General features: G+C 45.5%; 1 non-coding gene across 1 annotated transcript; it reads left to right on the top strand.

Annotated features, from left to right (window-relative positions):
- The first annotated feature begins 2370 nt into the window (after positions 1-2370).
- Trnap-cgg lies at positions 2371-2442 on the top strand. The gene has a single exon. It is a non-coding gene; the product is annotated as a tRNA-Pro (tRNA).
- Positions 2443-18168: the final 15726 nt, after the last annotated feature.

Genomic DNA, 18168 nt, shown 5'->3' with positions numbered 1-18168 from the left:
AAGTTGCTCCTCACAAGTGGCCATATTTTTGCAGGCATCATAAATACTCATTTCAGTGATCTTATCGTTAATCGCACGCCTCTTCTATTATAGGATGCTTTCGTAATGCACCGTTTCCAGAGGATTCAGAAAATAAATGCAACGAAACCTATCCCATGTCGTGTTGGTGTTGGAACCGGCCGGTAAGTAAAACTTATGAATAAGCAAACGCAAATAAGCCGGGCACGTTCACGGATCTGATCAACCAGTCGCCGAGTACCAACGAATTAGGTGCCAAATCTTCCCTCGACGGTCGAAATCTTGTACGCTCCGCCATGGAACCAGTTTCACTTGGGTCAGATCGTTCAGCACCTGGATGCTGCTCGATTTTGGCAACCAGGACGACCGACCGCGCATATCATTCGCATCCGCCTCATCGGAGTGCCGGTGACATTTTGCTGCTGCCGGATCGGCTTCGTGACCATTCGTCACCAACGGTACACCGATTGACTCGTTGGCCAAGCGGCCCAAAAGCTTGTCGCAGACACGGACCGAATGAATTTAAACCACCCCCGGAACCGGATCGTGTGCTCGTGTCGCACACGCAATGGGTCACGCAATCTGACGCGGACAGGTATGTCGCACCGCCTGCCTGCCTGCATTACACACTTAAGGTGTTATTGGCCGGCTCAGTCACCATTGCGGTCGCGCGTGTCACACCGTTTTGCGTCACGGCGCAAATCGTTTGACAAATTGAGATATTTGGAGAGAGTTACAGCCGCAGCCCCCCTTCCACCTGTCCTGCCTCTGTTCGACGACTTGTTCCCACTGTCGTGCGGGGTCCAATTTATGACGAACGTCCGAGAAATCCTCCGCTGCTGATCGTACACAAACGCGCGGTTTGTTGGCGCTTTCGATCGATGCTTTCGCTTTCGTTCGCCAACGCATGATGAACGCACTATGCACTTGGCTATCCCCGGTGGCTATCCGTCCATCGGAGTTTATGGAAGGGCCATTCAGCCATTGAGCACTTAACTTTTATAGCGTGAAGGCCAACAAAAACCTTCATGCCACGTGCGTCGCTTGAAAATTGCCATTATTTGCAATGTTGTGCCTGCCGGCCGATGGTTTATAGTGATGCGTGGTGCTGCTGGCGTGTGTTGTTGATTTACCACCGGAGACCAATTAATTTCGGTTAGGCGCAAAACGCCCACCCACCCAACCAATGTTGGCCGATGGTGGCAGCCACGTGGGATTAATCGAGTGTGAAAATAATTGCCCTATTTTCATTTTTTGTTGTTGTTAAATCAACGCCGGTGTTAATGTATCACTCCAAGTGGCGAAATGTGTTTTAGATTGTACAAAGGGAAAACATTTTTCACAAAAAGTGCTCGCTCTTGTGCAATAGCATGGGGGGGACGTTCGTTCGCTTCGTTTGAAGTTTCGCTTCCCCTAAAGCACGTGTGTGTGTATGTACTCACGTGTGGGGCCTCTGGGAGTTACCAAGGCAGTGTCCAACCATCTGCAACCATCGTATGCAAATGGGCTTACCATCCATCGATGGGTTTCTACCCTAGGGAGATAGTGCACAATCCTTTGCCCATCAACGGATTAGCTGTGTCGGATAATCAATCCCGTTGATCCGTCCCTTGTCCCTCGAGGGGACAACACAAGAGCATTTTTCAGTCGATCAAAACCTGGCGGACACTGGTCAACACTTCCGCTTTGCATTACCATTTAGGAATATTGAATGTACTCTATAGTGAGAGGAAAAAAGGCCACACCACAAAGAACTAGATCCTTTCCGAGGTCAATCAACCTCGGTGGGACGACGCTTTCTGGCTCAACAGTTTAGGCGGATCCCGTGCCATCATTAATCTTTACAGCCGTACACTTTTTGTCCCCGATGGCAAGTGCACTTCAAAAGGATGTTATCCGAGCGTGGTGTGAAAAAGTGGTGTAAGCGGGTCATCTCGTTGTAGAGATAGGGCAAATTGAAACAGTTTTGAGGTTATTGATTACATGGATCAGCCTATTTTGCACTTAATATGTACATCGTGGGGTTCTTATGATGTACTCCGTATTCCCGGACTTGTACAGTTTTCGGGTTCCTTGCCCCGATAATGTGTCTCTACTGTGCATTTAGGGCCTTATTAAGCACTCTTTTCTTAGGATGTTGCCACTTTACCTCTTAGGATGTTACCCAAGTCCTGATTTGATGTAGCAGATTTGATGTTTTTTTAACCGCGACATACGACTAATTTTGTAGGGAAAGGAAATGTTCCTGCATAGCGGAAAATTGAAGCCATGCGGTGTGGCAGCGTTAATGCGACCTACTCTCGGTAGATGGCGGTACAAGTATTACGGAGTGTAGTGGTGAGCTCTACAAGCGGCTCGTTGGTCTAGGGGTATGATTCTCGCTTCGGGTGCGAGAGGTCCCGGGTTCAATTCCCGGACGAGCCCGTTTCGGTGGAACTTTTTTATTGGCGAATGGTCTAGCCGCTTTATCGTTCCTAATGTTTATTTCATGTCCCACGAACAGGCCCCCGAAATGCTGCTTGTGAACTTTTACTTTCTGTTAAGCATCCGGTTATGCTTACTGTAGAGAATTTACTGGATGTGATATCGTGATTGTCTTGCGATAGATGTAACACGTCTGGTTTCTTTGCGAGTGTGAATTCAATTGTCCTTTATTCTTATGCATTAATTAGAGTTCATTACAAATTCATCATGATTCATTTCTACCCTATAAACATTTTCGTAATTCGAACATTCCGGCCACCAAGAATGAAATTCTTTAGAGTAATTAATAAACAAACGTGTTCGAATTATTATTCAGGTGAGGTAGTAGGTAACAATGCTAGTCGTGCTGTCGGTCGCACGATGTACTTGTCAGGTGCCGTTCGTAAAGTGACGACACGGATGACGTCGTCCTTGCCGGGATGGAGTTTAACAATGCGCCCCTTTGGCCACTCGGTGGGATGAGCATTATCTTCTCGTATAAGGACTAACTGATTTTCTTTAAGCTCAACTACTGACCTGCTACCGAACGACGATCGTGCTTGTAATTGTTGTGTATATTCCCTTTGCCATCGTTGCCAAATAGATCGTACATAGCGTTGCACTAACTGATACTCGTTTAAACGATTAGACGCAATGTTAGTGTAATCAATATCGGGAACAGATTGCATGTTACCTCCGATGAGGAAATGGCCTGGTGTGAGCACTTCAAGATCACACGGATCTTCTGACATTGGAACTAAGGGTCGCGAGTTTAAACAGGATTCGATCTGTGTTAACAATGTAAGCATATTTTCGTAGGTTATACTTGTTGTCCCTATGGTTCGCAGTAAATGATGTTTCGCTGACTTGACCGCTGCTTCCCAGAGCCCGCCGAAGTGGGGAGCTCGCGGTGGTATGAAACGCCATATCATGCCGTTCTCCGCACACCAATTGAAGATGGATTTACGATCTTCCTCATTCTGCTTCAGCATTTTGTAGATACGATGTAGTTCATTTGCTGCTCCTTTAAACGTTGTAGCGTTATCTGAGTGCAGCTCCTTCACCATTCCTCTGCGTGCTACGAAGCGACGAAGTGCTGATAGAAATGCGGTTGTTGTCAAATCGCTCACCAATTCAATATGTACAGCTCTGGTTGAGAAACAGACGAAAATTGCAATATACGCCTTGCTTGGACCGCGATTCCGAACATTTGATTTGATGAATAATGGCCCACAGTAGTCAACGCCGCAAACGGAGAATGCTCTGGTTGGGGTCACTCTTGACTCCGGTAGATCTGCAACACTTTGTTGGATTAATGTTGGTTTGGCCTTGAAGCATTGAAGACAGCGATGGTAGATTGATTTCACTAGACTTCTTCTTCCTATCACCCAAAATCGTTGTCGGAGCGTTGCTAGCAAAAGTTGCGGTCCGGCATGTAATAACCGGAGGTGATATGCTGTTGCTAAGAGAACTGCCATAGGATGGGCGGCAGTTAGCACGATGGGATGTTTAACCGAATGCGATGCTGTCATGTTGCCTAGCCGGCCACCAACCCGAAGCACTCCTGTTTCGTCCAAATATGGTCTCAGCCACTTCAGTCTTGATGCTCGGGATACCTGTCTTCCTGTTGTTAAGGCGTGGATTTCGTCGTCGAACGTATCTTGTTGGGCGAGTTTACATAGGGCGATTTCGGCTTGATGAAGATCTTCAGTTGTGATGGTTGCTTGGACGATATCTGTATCAGCTACATCTCGTTTGTTTTCGGCACGACACCCCTTTGGATGTTGTGAAGAATATGCCTTGGTTCTCAGGCACCGCACGTATTTGAATATGTATGCTACCACACGGCGAAGTTTGTGGTAACTTGAATACCTAGCGAAGAGTGTGTTGGAGAAGGCTCGTGCGATAGTGGTGCAAGTGATGGGTTGAGCAGCCTTCCGCTCTTCATCTGCTAATTCACCTTCATCGTTAGACGGAATAAACGTTGGCCAATTGCTTTCATTTTGTGCCAACCAATGTGGCCCGTTCCACCACCGGTGTCGATTGATCAGATCCTCAGCTTTTACACCACGTGAGATATCGTCTGCAGGATTGTCCCTTCCAGGGACGTGCTTCCAGCTCATACCGTCGGTGTCCCGTTGAATCTGTGCAACACGATTAGCCACGAACGGTTTCCAGCGACTCGGCAGTGATTGCAACCAGTATAGTACCGTGGTGGAATCAGTCCAGAAATACACCTTGATGTTGAATCTCGTTGCGTTGATGATCTTCTTGTAGAGTTGTGTGGCTAACCTTGCGGCACAAAGTTCCAATCTTGCTATTGAATGCGTATTTGTCAACGATACGACTTTAGATTTTGCCGTTATTAGTTGTACTGAAACATACTCCTTCGTTTCTGCACGAATGTACCCGCATGTTCCATAAGCTGACTGTGATGCGTCTGCAAACATGTGTAGTTGAACGCTACGTGCTTGCACCAGTGAGACGAATCGAGGTACTCGGACCTCTCGCAATCGGAATATTCCTTGATGGTATTGATTCCACTCCTCCTGAAGCTGTGGTGGCAGCGTGCTATCCCAATCTAACGCCGTTCCGTTCCTCTTCAGAGTCCATAGACGTTGCATAAACATTTTTGAAATGATTATGGTGGGCCCCAGTAGCCCGAGTGGATCGAAGATCTTCGCGATGAATGATAATGCTTGGCGCTTGGTTAACGACATTGGTGGAGGTGGTAAATCTACTTGAAACCGAAATGCGTCGTTTCTTGGCTCCCAAACCAAGCCTAATGTTGAGACGGAGTGATCTTCTAGCTCGTGAACGGATTGTATTGCTATATTTTCTGCAGGAATGCCTTCTAATGCTTCTGGACAGTTTGATACCCATTTTCTAAGCACCATTCCTGCTGAATTCAGCATTGCAGTTATCTGAGTTACTTTTTTTACCACATCTGCGATATTGCTTGCTCCAGATAGAAGATCATCGACATAGAAATCGTGCAGAACAGGATCGACCGCATCAGGAAAGCTCTGCTGATGATCACGTGCAATTTGTTGAAGTGTTCTGGTGGCTAAAAAGGGTGCTGATGCTGTACCATACGTTACTGTAGCCAGTTCATAAGTAGAGATTGGGTCTGTGGTGGATTTTCTGTATCGTATGCGTAGCAAACTTCGATCTTCGGGGTGATGTAGTATTTGGCGATACATTTTTTCGATATCAGCGGCTATAGCTATGGCATGTGTACGGAATCTCAGGATGATGGAAAACAGATCTTCTTGGACAATCGGGCCTACTAGTAATGTGTCATTGAGGGAGTAGCCGGACGAGGTCTTGCATGATGCATCAAACACTACCCTAACCTTGGTAGTGGTACTGGAATCTTTGACGACAGCGTGGTGCGGTATGTAACAATGTTCGATTGTATCATCTACAGGCTCGGGAAGCTTCTTCATGTGACCGAGGTTTTCGTATGCTTCCATGAATGCACTGTAAGCTTTCGCCATTTCAGGATTGGATCTCAATCGACGTTCTACGCTCAGCAAGCGCCGATCCGCAATTTCTCGTGAAGCACCCAGGGTTGCACCGTTAGTAACATTTCGGGGGAGTCTGACCACGTACCTGCCCGAAGGTTCTCGATTTACTGTTGATGTGTAGTATTCCTCACAGTAATTTTCCTGTACTGAGAATGCTGGTCCGTCATCAACAGTTTCTAGCTCCCAAAAACGTTGTATCATGGCTTCGAGTGGTTCTGATACGATGGCGGCACTCAATAACGCAGTCTTATTGGATGGTGTTTTCTTGTGCGTTGCATTTCCGGCAACCACCCAGCCAAACGGTGTTTCCATAAGCCATGGTTTGCCTGGACCAAGTGCTCGTTTGCGGCCTGTATGCAGTTCCCAGAAGGCCTCCCCACCAATTACCACATCGATCTGGCTTGGAGTGTGGTAATTTGGATCAGCCAGTGTAACGTCAGGAACCTGCCATGAAGAAACATCAATTGGAGCCGAAGGAATGTCTGATGTGGGTGCCCTTAAAATAAAGAATTCCATTTTAGTGCTGAATTCTTGATTTTGAGATTCAATAGTAGCCACGATAGAGTTTTTAACTTGCTGTACTGCTTGCCCAATGCCAGTGATGACGATGTTGACCCTTTTCTGCGGCGTTTGCAGACGTTTAGCCAATGACTCCGTGATGAAGTTTGAAGTAGATCCGGAGTCTAGCAGCGCTCGTGCTTTGATTTGCTGGCCATGGTCGTCTACAATGGTGATTATGGCGGTTTCTAGTAATACCATGTCGCCTTCCTGGACCTCATCTGATTGTGCTGACATGCTGATTTTTGCCGGAAAATTCGGTTGACCGAAAGGTGTGGTTGTTGGTGCTGGTGATGTAATATGCAGCAGTGTATGGTGACGCGCGTTGCAAAACCGACACGAATATTTTGAATTGCACTCAGGAACCTGATGATCCATTGACAGGCAGTTGAAACACAACTGCAGCTTTGCCACGATGTCCCGACGATCCTTCACCGACTTTCTATCGAATGCTGGGCACGTGCGCAGTGGGTGTCGGTCCGAGCAACCCAATGAACACGATGTTGGTTTCACTGCGACTGTCTTCTCACGCCCTGTGGTCACAGCATAGGATTGCGAACGACGATGTGATGGGGATGATGTAGTTCCTTTGACCACGGCACTCGACTTGTGTTTCACCCCGGCCACCGTGATCGCAACCAGCTCCTTGCTCCTTTCCAGGTTGAGTGTTGATCGTAGAATGCGAACTCTGGCCTGTAAAAAACTGATTAGTTCCGAATACTTATCTTGAGGCGACGTTGACGAGTGTCGTTCCCAAGCCAATAGTGATTCGGAGTCCAGTTTTAAGAACAGGATGTTTATCAGCGGCACGTCCCAAGAATCCACGGGTTGATCCAGTTTCCGAAGTCCATTCACGTTTCTCGTGAATTCGTCCACGAGTGAGGCCAGGTCATCCACGTTGGTTCCGTCCACCGATGGAAGGAAATGTAGTCTCCGGTAGTACTCGCGACACAACATGCGTTTGTTGTCGTATCGTTTCAGAAGCATCTTCCACGTTACGGCATAGTTGTCAGCCGTCAACGATGTGTGCTCGAACGGCCGAGCAGCATCACCTTTCAAGGTACCGAGCAAGTACTGCAGCTTCATGATCGGTGGGATTTCGGGCGAAGAATCGATCATAGCAACAAATCGATCTCTGAAAGTCAACCACTTTGTATCATCACCGTCGAAAGTCGGTAGCTCGACTTTGGGAAGACGAATGTTCACTGTGCTTGAGCTGTTTAGAGCTGCGGTGCTCGAAAGCAGCAATGAATTGTTCACTGTATGGTTCTCCATTGGTTTATGTTTGAGGAAGAAACCACGCAACTTTCTATAACGTTCGTCCATATCACACCTATCGTTGATGCACGCTTCAATAGTATCTTCTTTGTCATCTAGTTCCTCTAGTTTCCCGATCGCGTTTATGAAACTATTATGATGTGAGTCCAACTGTTCTAGGCATGTGGACAACTCATCGACTTGATTTTCATCGTACCTCGACATAAAATCCTCTAATCGCGCAATATATGCTTCGGATTGCCTTTTCTTCAACAGCACATTTTTAATTTTTTTATCCATAGTGAAATATGAAATATTTCGCACTCGATACGCACTGAAAGCTTTGTTGTATGCAAAATTGTACGCAAGTCCAAGTACGCGATTCACTTAGCACGGTTGCAGTAGTAACAACACCTTTACTTTACAAGATGGTGGTGAGATGACGCTATGAAATAGGCGCGCGATGGTGATGAGGTTGTCGACCGAAGCTTGGATAAAGCGACGCTTCCACTAACACAATTATCGAAATATAAAGCGGATGAGAAGGACGATTGTTCACGGAAGTCTGGGTTGACGGAACGCGGTTCACTTTCACACGCGAGCACGGATGACACAAAAACACACTAGTAATCGGCTGGCAGGAAGGTCCGTGATAATGATTGTTCACAATATTGTTCTATCACTGAGCACAGCACTAACGATGTACGAAAGTTACACTCACACGCATATACATACATGCACACTCCGTGGGAATGTTTCGATCTCTTGATGCAGAGTGACCACACACGGATGTTGAAACGAACAGACGCGATGATTCGAAAGGAATTCACGATGGATGGGTATCGTGAATTTTACAGTAGAGTAGGATACTCAATGTTCGTGCCCTTGATAGCGGGGCGATGATTGTACTACACCGTAAGCCTAGTACAACCGGAACTGGCTTGCACAAAACTGGATGAGAATTGGTAACACGTAGTGCCCTAATTCACTATTGTACAAGGATACAAGTCACGACACACGATCCGGTTCGAAGGACCAAAATGTAGAGAATTTACTGGATGTGATATCGTGATTGTCTTGCGATAGATGTAACACGTCTGGTTTCTTTGCGAGTGTGAATTCAATTGTCCTTTATTCTTATGCATTAATTAGAGTTCATTACAAATTCATCATGATTCATTTCTACCCTATAAACATTTTCGTAATTCGAACACTTACTGCTGTTCGTCGCGTGAAGCCGATGGTGACACACTTTTTTTTCGAGTCCCCGTCCCGCTATCTTTGGCGGCTCGTGCGGCTCAATGACCATCGCAAGGTCGTCGCACGCAGGGGACAAAAGACACGAAAGAGAAAGACCGATTATGTACGCACCACCACCTACCCACACACGCACTTACGCACGCCCGTTACATTCACTGCCTGTCCACCCCGCGGTGAAATTCCCACTGCCAATGTGGATACCGGATGAACATTTTTAGGGCCATACTTTGCATACCTGGTCTTTGCGCACTTTCTTCGCACGATTCGCAGCTCGTGTGCTGGCTGTGCGTCATCTCGTGAAACGATTTTCATAGGGATGCTTATCAGAAGGAAGCGGATTAACGACGGTCTGCTTGGCGATCGTTTCCTCACGTGACGGGCTGGGGATTGGGAATGATTTATAAACGCGATCGCAACCAAGCCGGCGAGTTGTGTGTGTAATAATATTCCCGGGGTATGCGTTTCATCATTTTTACTGCCGCGACTTTCAATTGCGGTTACGCGTGTTTGTGTATCATTCATGATTTCCGTCATCGCTTTCTTTCACGTTTGCGGTGGATGCCTTTTTTCGATTTTTGTCAAGTGGGTGTAGTGCGGACATGAGGAGACCATCCCGGATGTGGCGGTTTTGGTCCGGTTGTCGGTGCTGTAATCGCTCGTTGTGGCAGGGGTACAGTTCAAGTGATTGTCGATGGCATGAATGATGTCAAATGGAGGTATTTAGGCGTTTTATCTGACATTTTTGTAAATAATTGCTCGCTAATTCGACAACCTGGGGGACAATCTGATCCAGGCTGAGTTAATCCTGGTTCATAGCACGGAATTGAGTTAACCGTGAAAACGGCACCTTATCCCGGGTTTGCTCGGTTAAGGTAGATTTTTTTTATGTGAGAAAATGTTTTAACTTTATTTAGTGAGTTTTTATTCTTCCTCAGTGATTTGAAATTTGAAATTTTGTGTTAAAAATATGATGTCAAGGATGCTTTTGCCAAATTTTGGTTTGATTACACCTCGTAGAAGTATCAAAGGCAGTGCTTTAACAATCGGATATAAAAGTGGTGTTATTCTATTGTCCATTACTATCTTTGAGCCAATCTAGCAAAGATGTTTTTTTTTGGATTGATGTTACCTCTTTTCTGTTGAGACTAATTCATGAAGTTCTGAATTGAAGTTGAAGAAGAAACCACAAAATAAAGACGTCTTCTTTTTAATCTGGCGCTAGAGAGGGCCATCCGTGACTCGGAGGTGGAAAGTCCATCTTCTATAAGTCAATCCAGATCCTGACATACGCCGATGCCTGTCGATATCATTGGTTTGAGGCTCTCCTTTGTAGCAGAAGCTTACCAAAGGATCGAGCGCGTGGCACTAAACCTCGGGTTGAAGATTAACGAGGCGAAAACCAAAATGATGGTGGCACCACTAGCGGCCCTGCTAACAAACTCTGATCCACGCAGAGGTGATGTACAGATTGGTGATCGCAGCTTTGAAGTCGTCCAAAAGTTCACCTATCTGGGGTCAAAAGTAATCACCGACAACAACATTGTATTTGAGTTACGCGCAATGATGTTGTGTGTTAACAAAACATTTATAGTCCCATTGCGCGCATAAGCCTCTGAGATATGTACTCTGTCCAAAACTGACTAAACCCTTTTAGCCGTTGCCCCGTATACATTGAAGGATTAAGGATTTTTTAAGGATTTTTTGCCCCGTATACATAGAAGGTCAATGGAGTAGCTGCTATAATGACGAGCTCTACGAGCTGTACGATGATCTCGATGATCGTGCAGCTAATAAGGCTCGTCAGGCTCCGGTGGGCTGGTCATGTCATGAGAATAACAACGGATGACCTAGCCCTTGTAGTCCTATTAGGTCGTTCCGCAGACAGAGAATTACTGTGTTGTTTCGATAAATACTACTTATTGTTATTGCCTATTGGATTGTTTGCCACAAAGGCTGTACAATATTTTTCTTACGACCTGGCGGTATTGCTGCTTTACAAATTATATCAAAACTGAAAAAAAAAAGATTAGCTCTAGGATAACTGTAGGATGAGAGGAGACATACAAGTTTCTGATCAGGACATGGCGACACAAAAAAAAAAACATTAAAGATGGAAAAGGGTTTTGTAAAACCAGGAAAAGCGAGGAAACAAATCAATTAAAAATAGAGAATACAAGTCGGGAACGGAAAGATGTCAAGGACATGGAGAAGTCAACAGAGCAGAGCAGAGCAGAGCAGGTCTATCGTTCAGTTTAGGTTCGTCGCTTTCATCCTATCCTCAAAAAAATGTGGGCTGGATAAAAGTTATCATTCTCTTCGTATAAATCAACATTGAAACTTCAAAATTACATATTGTTGTGTAGGCAGTCAGTATGTATAACCGCCACTCAATGCTGTAATGTAACTGTCAGCATTTGAGGTCAAAAGGGACTTTGGCTAATCCTGCGACTTTGGATTAGGCTGCGAACTAAGCCATTAGATGTTAATATATGTGACCTTTTAGTTTTTTTTAAATTCATAAAGAACGGCATGGCTCGACCTTTTAGTTTTTATATATGTTTTTTTTTTATACAAAAAAAAACTATGTTTACTATTCCCATATAGGTGTGCTTCCCGTCTCGAACCACAACACATATAAAACCACCCATGAAGATTGAATTAGAGGGCATCAGAGTATTCAGACTATATATGCGTAGCGGCTTTACGCTAATTGAAAAGGATTTTTTTATTCGTGTAGGACGGCCGTATTGCTTTGAAAAGGATTTTACCAGATCTGAAAATTTAATGAAAATGCCGCTAGATTGTTCCGACAGTTATTAAAATCCGCTTTTTACTTTATCTCTTAAAGAATGCCAAATCGTATAAAATCGATCATACTAAACATATTCATGGTCTTGTAAAGATCGTTTGGCGATTATTAATCACCACCTAATTAGTGATCTGCTAAATTCTTCCTGTTTTTGTATATGTATTCCAAAATGTCTAGAGGAGCAGGGCAGAAGTTCACATATAATAAGTTTAAAGGATGTGCTGTGTAGTAGTTGATGCCCGTTTCTGCGAATCAATAAGTGCACGGCGAACCGGAGGCAGCCGGCTCGCCGATATAATATCGCTGTCTGGGTCGCAAAATAACTACGAAGATCTTTTTAACATCCTAAGCAACACTCCAGATCTTGCTAGATTCCAAAAATAATTTTTGTTATATAGTAAGTATGTCAAGTTGTGAAAACCCTTTTTTCTAGTTTCATATAGCATCAGTAGGATCACATAGGAACTTAGGTATTCGTCACTCTTGTACAGTAAATATCAGAAAACATTCTCCCACAGGTGCTTAACTTTACATATAAGCCATTAGAAAGCGACGTTAGGCTTCCCCAAAGAATTCAGTCATGCTTTCTTGGTGGCAAATGGCATGAGTGATTGAAAGATTTCTCATGATTTCGATTTCTTTTTTATTAATGCATTTCAAACTAAAAAGTCAGATAAATAAAAAATCCCTGGAAATGTGTCATCGTTTATTCTTTTCATTTCAATCCTTACTTTTGACACCGTAAACATTCACATTAAATGGAGAGAATGATAAACTATCTCCTTCGCAACGTTGGCAGACACCGATTGTAGTTTGGGGACAATTTCTTTATTACTACAACATGTGCTAAAGTACGGAGCAAAATCCCAGTGTAGCAGTGCCAACTGCAACGGATGGCTTGGCCGGTTACAGCAACCCATAAGCCATCCGTTGTAATTATTTAAATCCACTCCATAAACTTACACGAACGCACAGCTAACCTTAAAAAGCCGAAGCAACTCCGCAAGATCGGTATCGGTCACGAAAGCGGCTGTTAGTAAAAAGTGTGCCGTGTCGCTAGTTTCGTTGTACGGCGGAAGCCCGACCCAAGATACGTGCCTTGGGTTGTTCCTGTTCCGGACCAACTTCCTCACGCCCAGCCATCATTTTACATGCCATGACGTGCCCGTGTGGTTCCAGGATGAACCCTTTAGATGCATCTCTCCCCAACGATCGGTGACGATAAAATTGCAGTAAATCTGCTACCACCATACAAACGGTACGGAACGGTACCGACCGGTCGGCTTCTGCAAGCAACCGATTTGATTTGTGAATGCGTAACTTGCACAAAATGTACGGCTTCCGGTTTGCCGGGAACTTTCTTTCCCGGGAGAGTGCAACGCTGTCAAAAGTTGGATCGGCCGGTAGGCTTGCAGCGGATGAAAGCGCGAAAGCTTGCGCTCCTTCCCATGGGATGGTGGATGCAGGGTTTGGTGGTGTTTGTCCCTGAGGAAGCCGACTTTCGGTACGCAGTTGGCATCGTTCCACGAGAGGGCTTGGTTTCGGGTCCCACTGGTGGAGAAACACCGGGATACGGTGTGGCCTACGAAAAGAATGCCAACCATTCTGGTTGGGAAGGGAGATTTATCGTGTATTATCACAAACCCGAGAAGAGATTCCCACAGGAGAATATCATCGAGCAGCAAAAACCACCATCAGCCCTTGGAAGAGGACGGAAGGAACAGCCCCATCGTTAGCGAGATTGGTTGGCGAGACCGAGCAGCAGGGAGAAAAGAAATGACGCACAAAGCCAAACAAGCGAGCGTGTGTAAGTGTAGTTCGGGAGTGCATAAACGCAATTTTGGGTTTGTTTGCATCGAGCACTAATGTTTATCTTTTATTTTACCTTCGTACTTGTTCTTGGTTGCGGTGACCCAAAATTTAAAATTGCATCCAACGGAGTGCAATTCAAGAGGAAGGACGATAGCAAACACACCCAAGCAAGGGCTCGAGAACTGAGGAATGGGGAGGGGGGTTTTTCTTTTTTTTGCGCTAACAGAGAAAACAGTCGAAAAGCGTGTGAGTTTAACTACTCCAAGCCCCTGACTTATCGTGCTGTACTACTTCATTGCCCGTCATCCATAAAGAAACCAGGAAGACACCGGATGTATATGGCGCTCCTGACGCTCGCTCGCTTCGTTTCGGGGGGTTACCACAGGCGACAAGGCGACCTGTTTACGACTTACTGCAGCGCTTTTCTTCTGGCCAACCATCCAAATCCGACCGAAAAAGGGGATCGTCCACTCCCGAACTGGTGGACCCCCTCTACCAATTATCCCTCATTGCGTGATGGTTTTTGTTTTGCCACTGCAGATTTTCAATTTTCCCAATGCAGATAAGGCGCAAAACACATCGGTGGCCAAATGGGGTGGTGTGTTTTTGGGAGGGATGGTGGGGAGGGGGTATGTTTTTATCCGGCCGTTATATTTTTTGGGAGTCGTTTAATATTTCTGCATCACTGTACCGTTCAAAAGCTGTGGTAAGCTTAGGTAACAAAACCAAATCTGAGGATGATATGTCCAGTGAGCGAATGTGGAGTAAATATTGACCTATATCGTGCGCTCGGTTATGCGCTATATCTTTACCCCCCGACCAGATAGGACCACCACAATCTGTGGGGAGCGGACAGTGTTCCTTTATTTTTGCGTTGATTGCTCCCAAACAAAATTTGATATCCTCCGTGGGACCGAGAATATGGCATTTTTTTGTACATCAATTTCTGCACCCATCAATGGGCGTACACGGTGGTGGTGCAGAGTGTTAGCGGATTATTTTATTCGTCTCGGGGCGCCGTTTGGTGTTCGGAGTGGGGGAGATTTTTTTGTTGGTTCTCCACCATCAGTTTTATGCACCGTACGCCGATGCAGCTATAAATTTATCTGGTTGATGTTGTAAATAAATCTGTGGTGGTGGATGAACGCAACGGCAGCGTGATCGAGGCATTGTGGTCATGTGCTTATAGTTGGCCAGATTTTTGTTGTTCGTGTAAGCTAATTTCTATTTTCACACCGAGTTGCTTACACGTTAGGCTTTGTATGGAGTAGGTATCTAGTAAAAAATCACAAACGCACATCCTTTCTATCGTACCTATCGTAGAGAGGTTACCGACAGGTTAAGGGTGGTCGGATCGCGAATCTCACCATTGAAGCGTGAAGCCTCTTTTTCTATGGAGTGTCCCGGGTAACGGCACTTCGACGGGCAGATGTTTGGCTAGGCCGTTTTTCCATTTTCCATCCCCCGATATACGGAAAAAGGTCTTCTGTGTGGGACGTTGAAAGCGTGGGGCGAGCGTCATGAAATATTGGGAAAAAATGATAACCACACAACAGCAGCTGGTTGTGTGGTGGTGTGCGGTGACAACACGGTCGGCTCTATGGACAATGTGTTGCCACTGACTGGTCCAGTTTTTTTTTGAAGTCCTTGTTTTCACCCCTCATACAGGGACACCTGTTTGGTAAGGGAGCATCAATTTTGCTTCACATCGCTAGCCCTGTATTCGGATGTGTCCGCTGCTTTGCGCAACCTAGTGTAATGCTGCGGCATTTCAATCGCTCTATCGGGGTGACGGCGTGTCCTGCTGTCGGCGCGAGATTTGGGCTGCGTTAGCAAATAAATTATAAACCCAATGCAACAGGAACATTGACCCCTCCCCCGTCGGGTCACCGATCTGGCCGGCAGGTTGCAGGTCTACGCAATTGATATGGGATTTTTCACACATTTTTTCCGTTTTCTTTTTTGTTTTTATCGCGCTCGGAAGGATTATTTTTATGATTTTTGTGCTATCCCCAACAGGGATACGGGGAGGAGTTTTAGATAAAAGCTGTCCGAGCTTATGCCGCGACACTATGCCACTCGTAAAAAAAGGTTACGTTTACACTTTTGTAATCCTCCATCGGTGGTGGACAGAGTTTTTAAACAAATAGGTGTCTCTTCTCATCTTCCATTGAATTGTGGCACGGTGTGGTTGTGGTTAATTTTTGCGTGCCATGTCTGCATGTGCATGTGTCAAAAAGTGCACCGCATTTCAAGCGTGGCAGTTAAAAAAAAATGGCCGCTTGTCTGATTGTGCACGATTCTTAACGCCTGGAAGCTGTTTGATAAATGACCATTTAGATTATTCTCTGCTTTCTACAACACCACCAACACCATCACCAGCGTATGTTGTTATCACGGGTGGACGGGTGATGGGTTTGGTGTGCGATGCACACCGACCGATAGTATTATTTATGGGTTCGACGAAAAGCGACCGTGAATCGGGTAATACCTATTGACGTGTGATAAGTGAGATCGGCTTAATAAAATTTGTCAAGTATTTAGATCCGCCGTTCTACTGAAACTAACCAAAATCCTGAATAAGTCAAAAACTCAGATGATCTTCATAGTAAAAATGGATTTGTTCCTTTAATATATTTTAATTTTCAAACCCAACTCCTCATATTCATAGACCTTTGAACTGGAAGCCAAATGTATCATAACAGCGCGATTACATTGAATCAGGCCTGTACACGGTCGACGATAATTCATTGAACGGAATAAATCAACAGCAAATGTTTTAATTCCCCAGCACGCGTTGCACTTTCTTATCAGCAGCGTTTGATCGTGTAAATTGGCACTGAAAGCCTATCAATCTACTAAAGGATGAGTGGAAAGTCACACGCGCACAGCTGAATGATATTATTTATGAGACTGTTGAAAGAGGAGTAAAATCCATTTGTAGAATATTATTATACCAAAGCACTGGACTAGAGGCACTCTACTGCATCCTATATAACGATTTATTTTTATTATATTTTTTGTGAGTCGAGAGTCCGCATCGGGTTGAGTGGATTGAAAATGTCCGAAATTAAGAATTCTAAGTGTGACGTGACCCACCCGATACCGTCAAATATCCGCAATTTCCACGACAGAAAGAGCAACGATTGATGCAAAGCTCCGGCCAAAGTTATTCTTCCGTGGTAGTTTGACATAATTATAGACGTGCTTCGGGAACAAGAGATACGCGATTAGCGTAGAAATTTAGCACACTAGTCAAAGAATAGCTACTAGACCAATGTCTGTCCTAACTAGCACCAGGTCTTGAATGCGGCACGCGTTTTCACATCGAGGATAAGGCGCGTCGAGCAGGCAGGACAAGAGGTAAGTTATGCTTGACGTACGGACCGGACCAGAATGGTGATAAGCAAATGTACTCCAACGTTTTGGAAGGTCCACCATCGGAATGTGGAGAATGTTCTGGTGACGAGTTTTTGTCCGCTTTCATTTCATTGTAGCATGTAGCAGCAGCAACACATAAAATCTGATATGTGACCTACCCGTCCATTTCCCCGCACATTCTTACAGCAGAGAAAACGGACGCTCTCTCGCACTCCAATTCGATAGCTTCCTCGAGCTACCGGACTGCTTCCGATGATTGGAATTTTTATCATCTTCACAACTTACTCACAGACACAGTCCCGGCGGTTTGCTCCTTGGAGAGTTTGCATAGGCCGTTTGTCTTTGGATTTCTTACCGTTTCCACTTGTACCCGCCGCAAGAAAGTCGAAGAGAATGGCAAATTTTCCGCTTGAAAAATGATTCGAATAAAAGGAAAAAGAGCATGCCCTGCATCGGAAGGCCAACAACAGCCGTGTGGTGGTAGTATGGGCACGTTAAACCGGAAACAAGGCACGTAGCGTCGGCCCGTTGGCGACAGTTTTTCCCCTGCGTGATTCTTCGACGTGCCGAACACAGCAACAGGAGAGTGGAGAGAGCGGGCGGGCGGAAGGAGACATGGGATTTTCGAACGGGGAACTTTCCCTCCTTTTCGCTGTTCCGGGGATAGAGATTTTGCATCAATTTTCTTTTGCACTCGGACGGAGCCGACCGTCAACGTCCTGTCGAGTTTGGGGCCGATGATTGGACCACCCCATGCCCAGATGCCGGTGGTGCATCAGGGTGCTGAAGAGATAAATTGATTGTTGTAAAGTTCGGACCGGGACTGCTACCATTCTGCCGAGGGCCAACGGAAGACGTTTCTTGCCTGGTATTGGAGGCGAGTTCGATTCGAGCAGACTTACTGTCGTCGGGCGGTTTTTTTTGTCCTCTTCTCTGATTATGTTAGAAGAATGAACAAATAGCAGCAGCATCGGATGGGTCGCACTCGAATAAGACAAAGCCTCCCGAGGTTGTTGCTACTGTTGCCATCGGATCGGCCACCAGTTCGAACGAATTTTTAATATCCCAAAAACCTACTGA

This window comes from Anopheles stephensi, unplaced genomic scaffold, assembly GCF_013141755.1.
Source record: "Anopheles stephensi strain Indian unplaced genomic scaffold, UCI_ANSTEP_V1.0 ucontig70, whole genome shotgun sequence".
NCBI lineage: Eukaryota > Metazoa > Arthropoda > Insecta > Diptera > Culicidae > Anopheles > Anopheles stephensi.
This window is presented reverse-complemented; position numbering and strand designations above follow the sequence as displayed.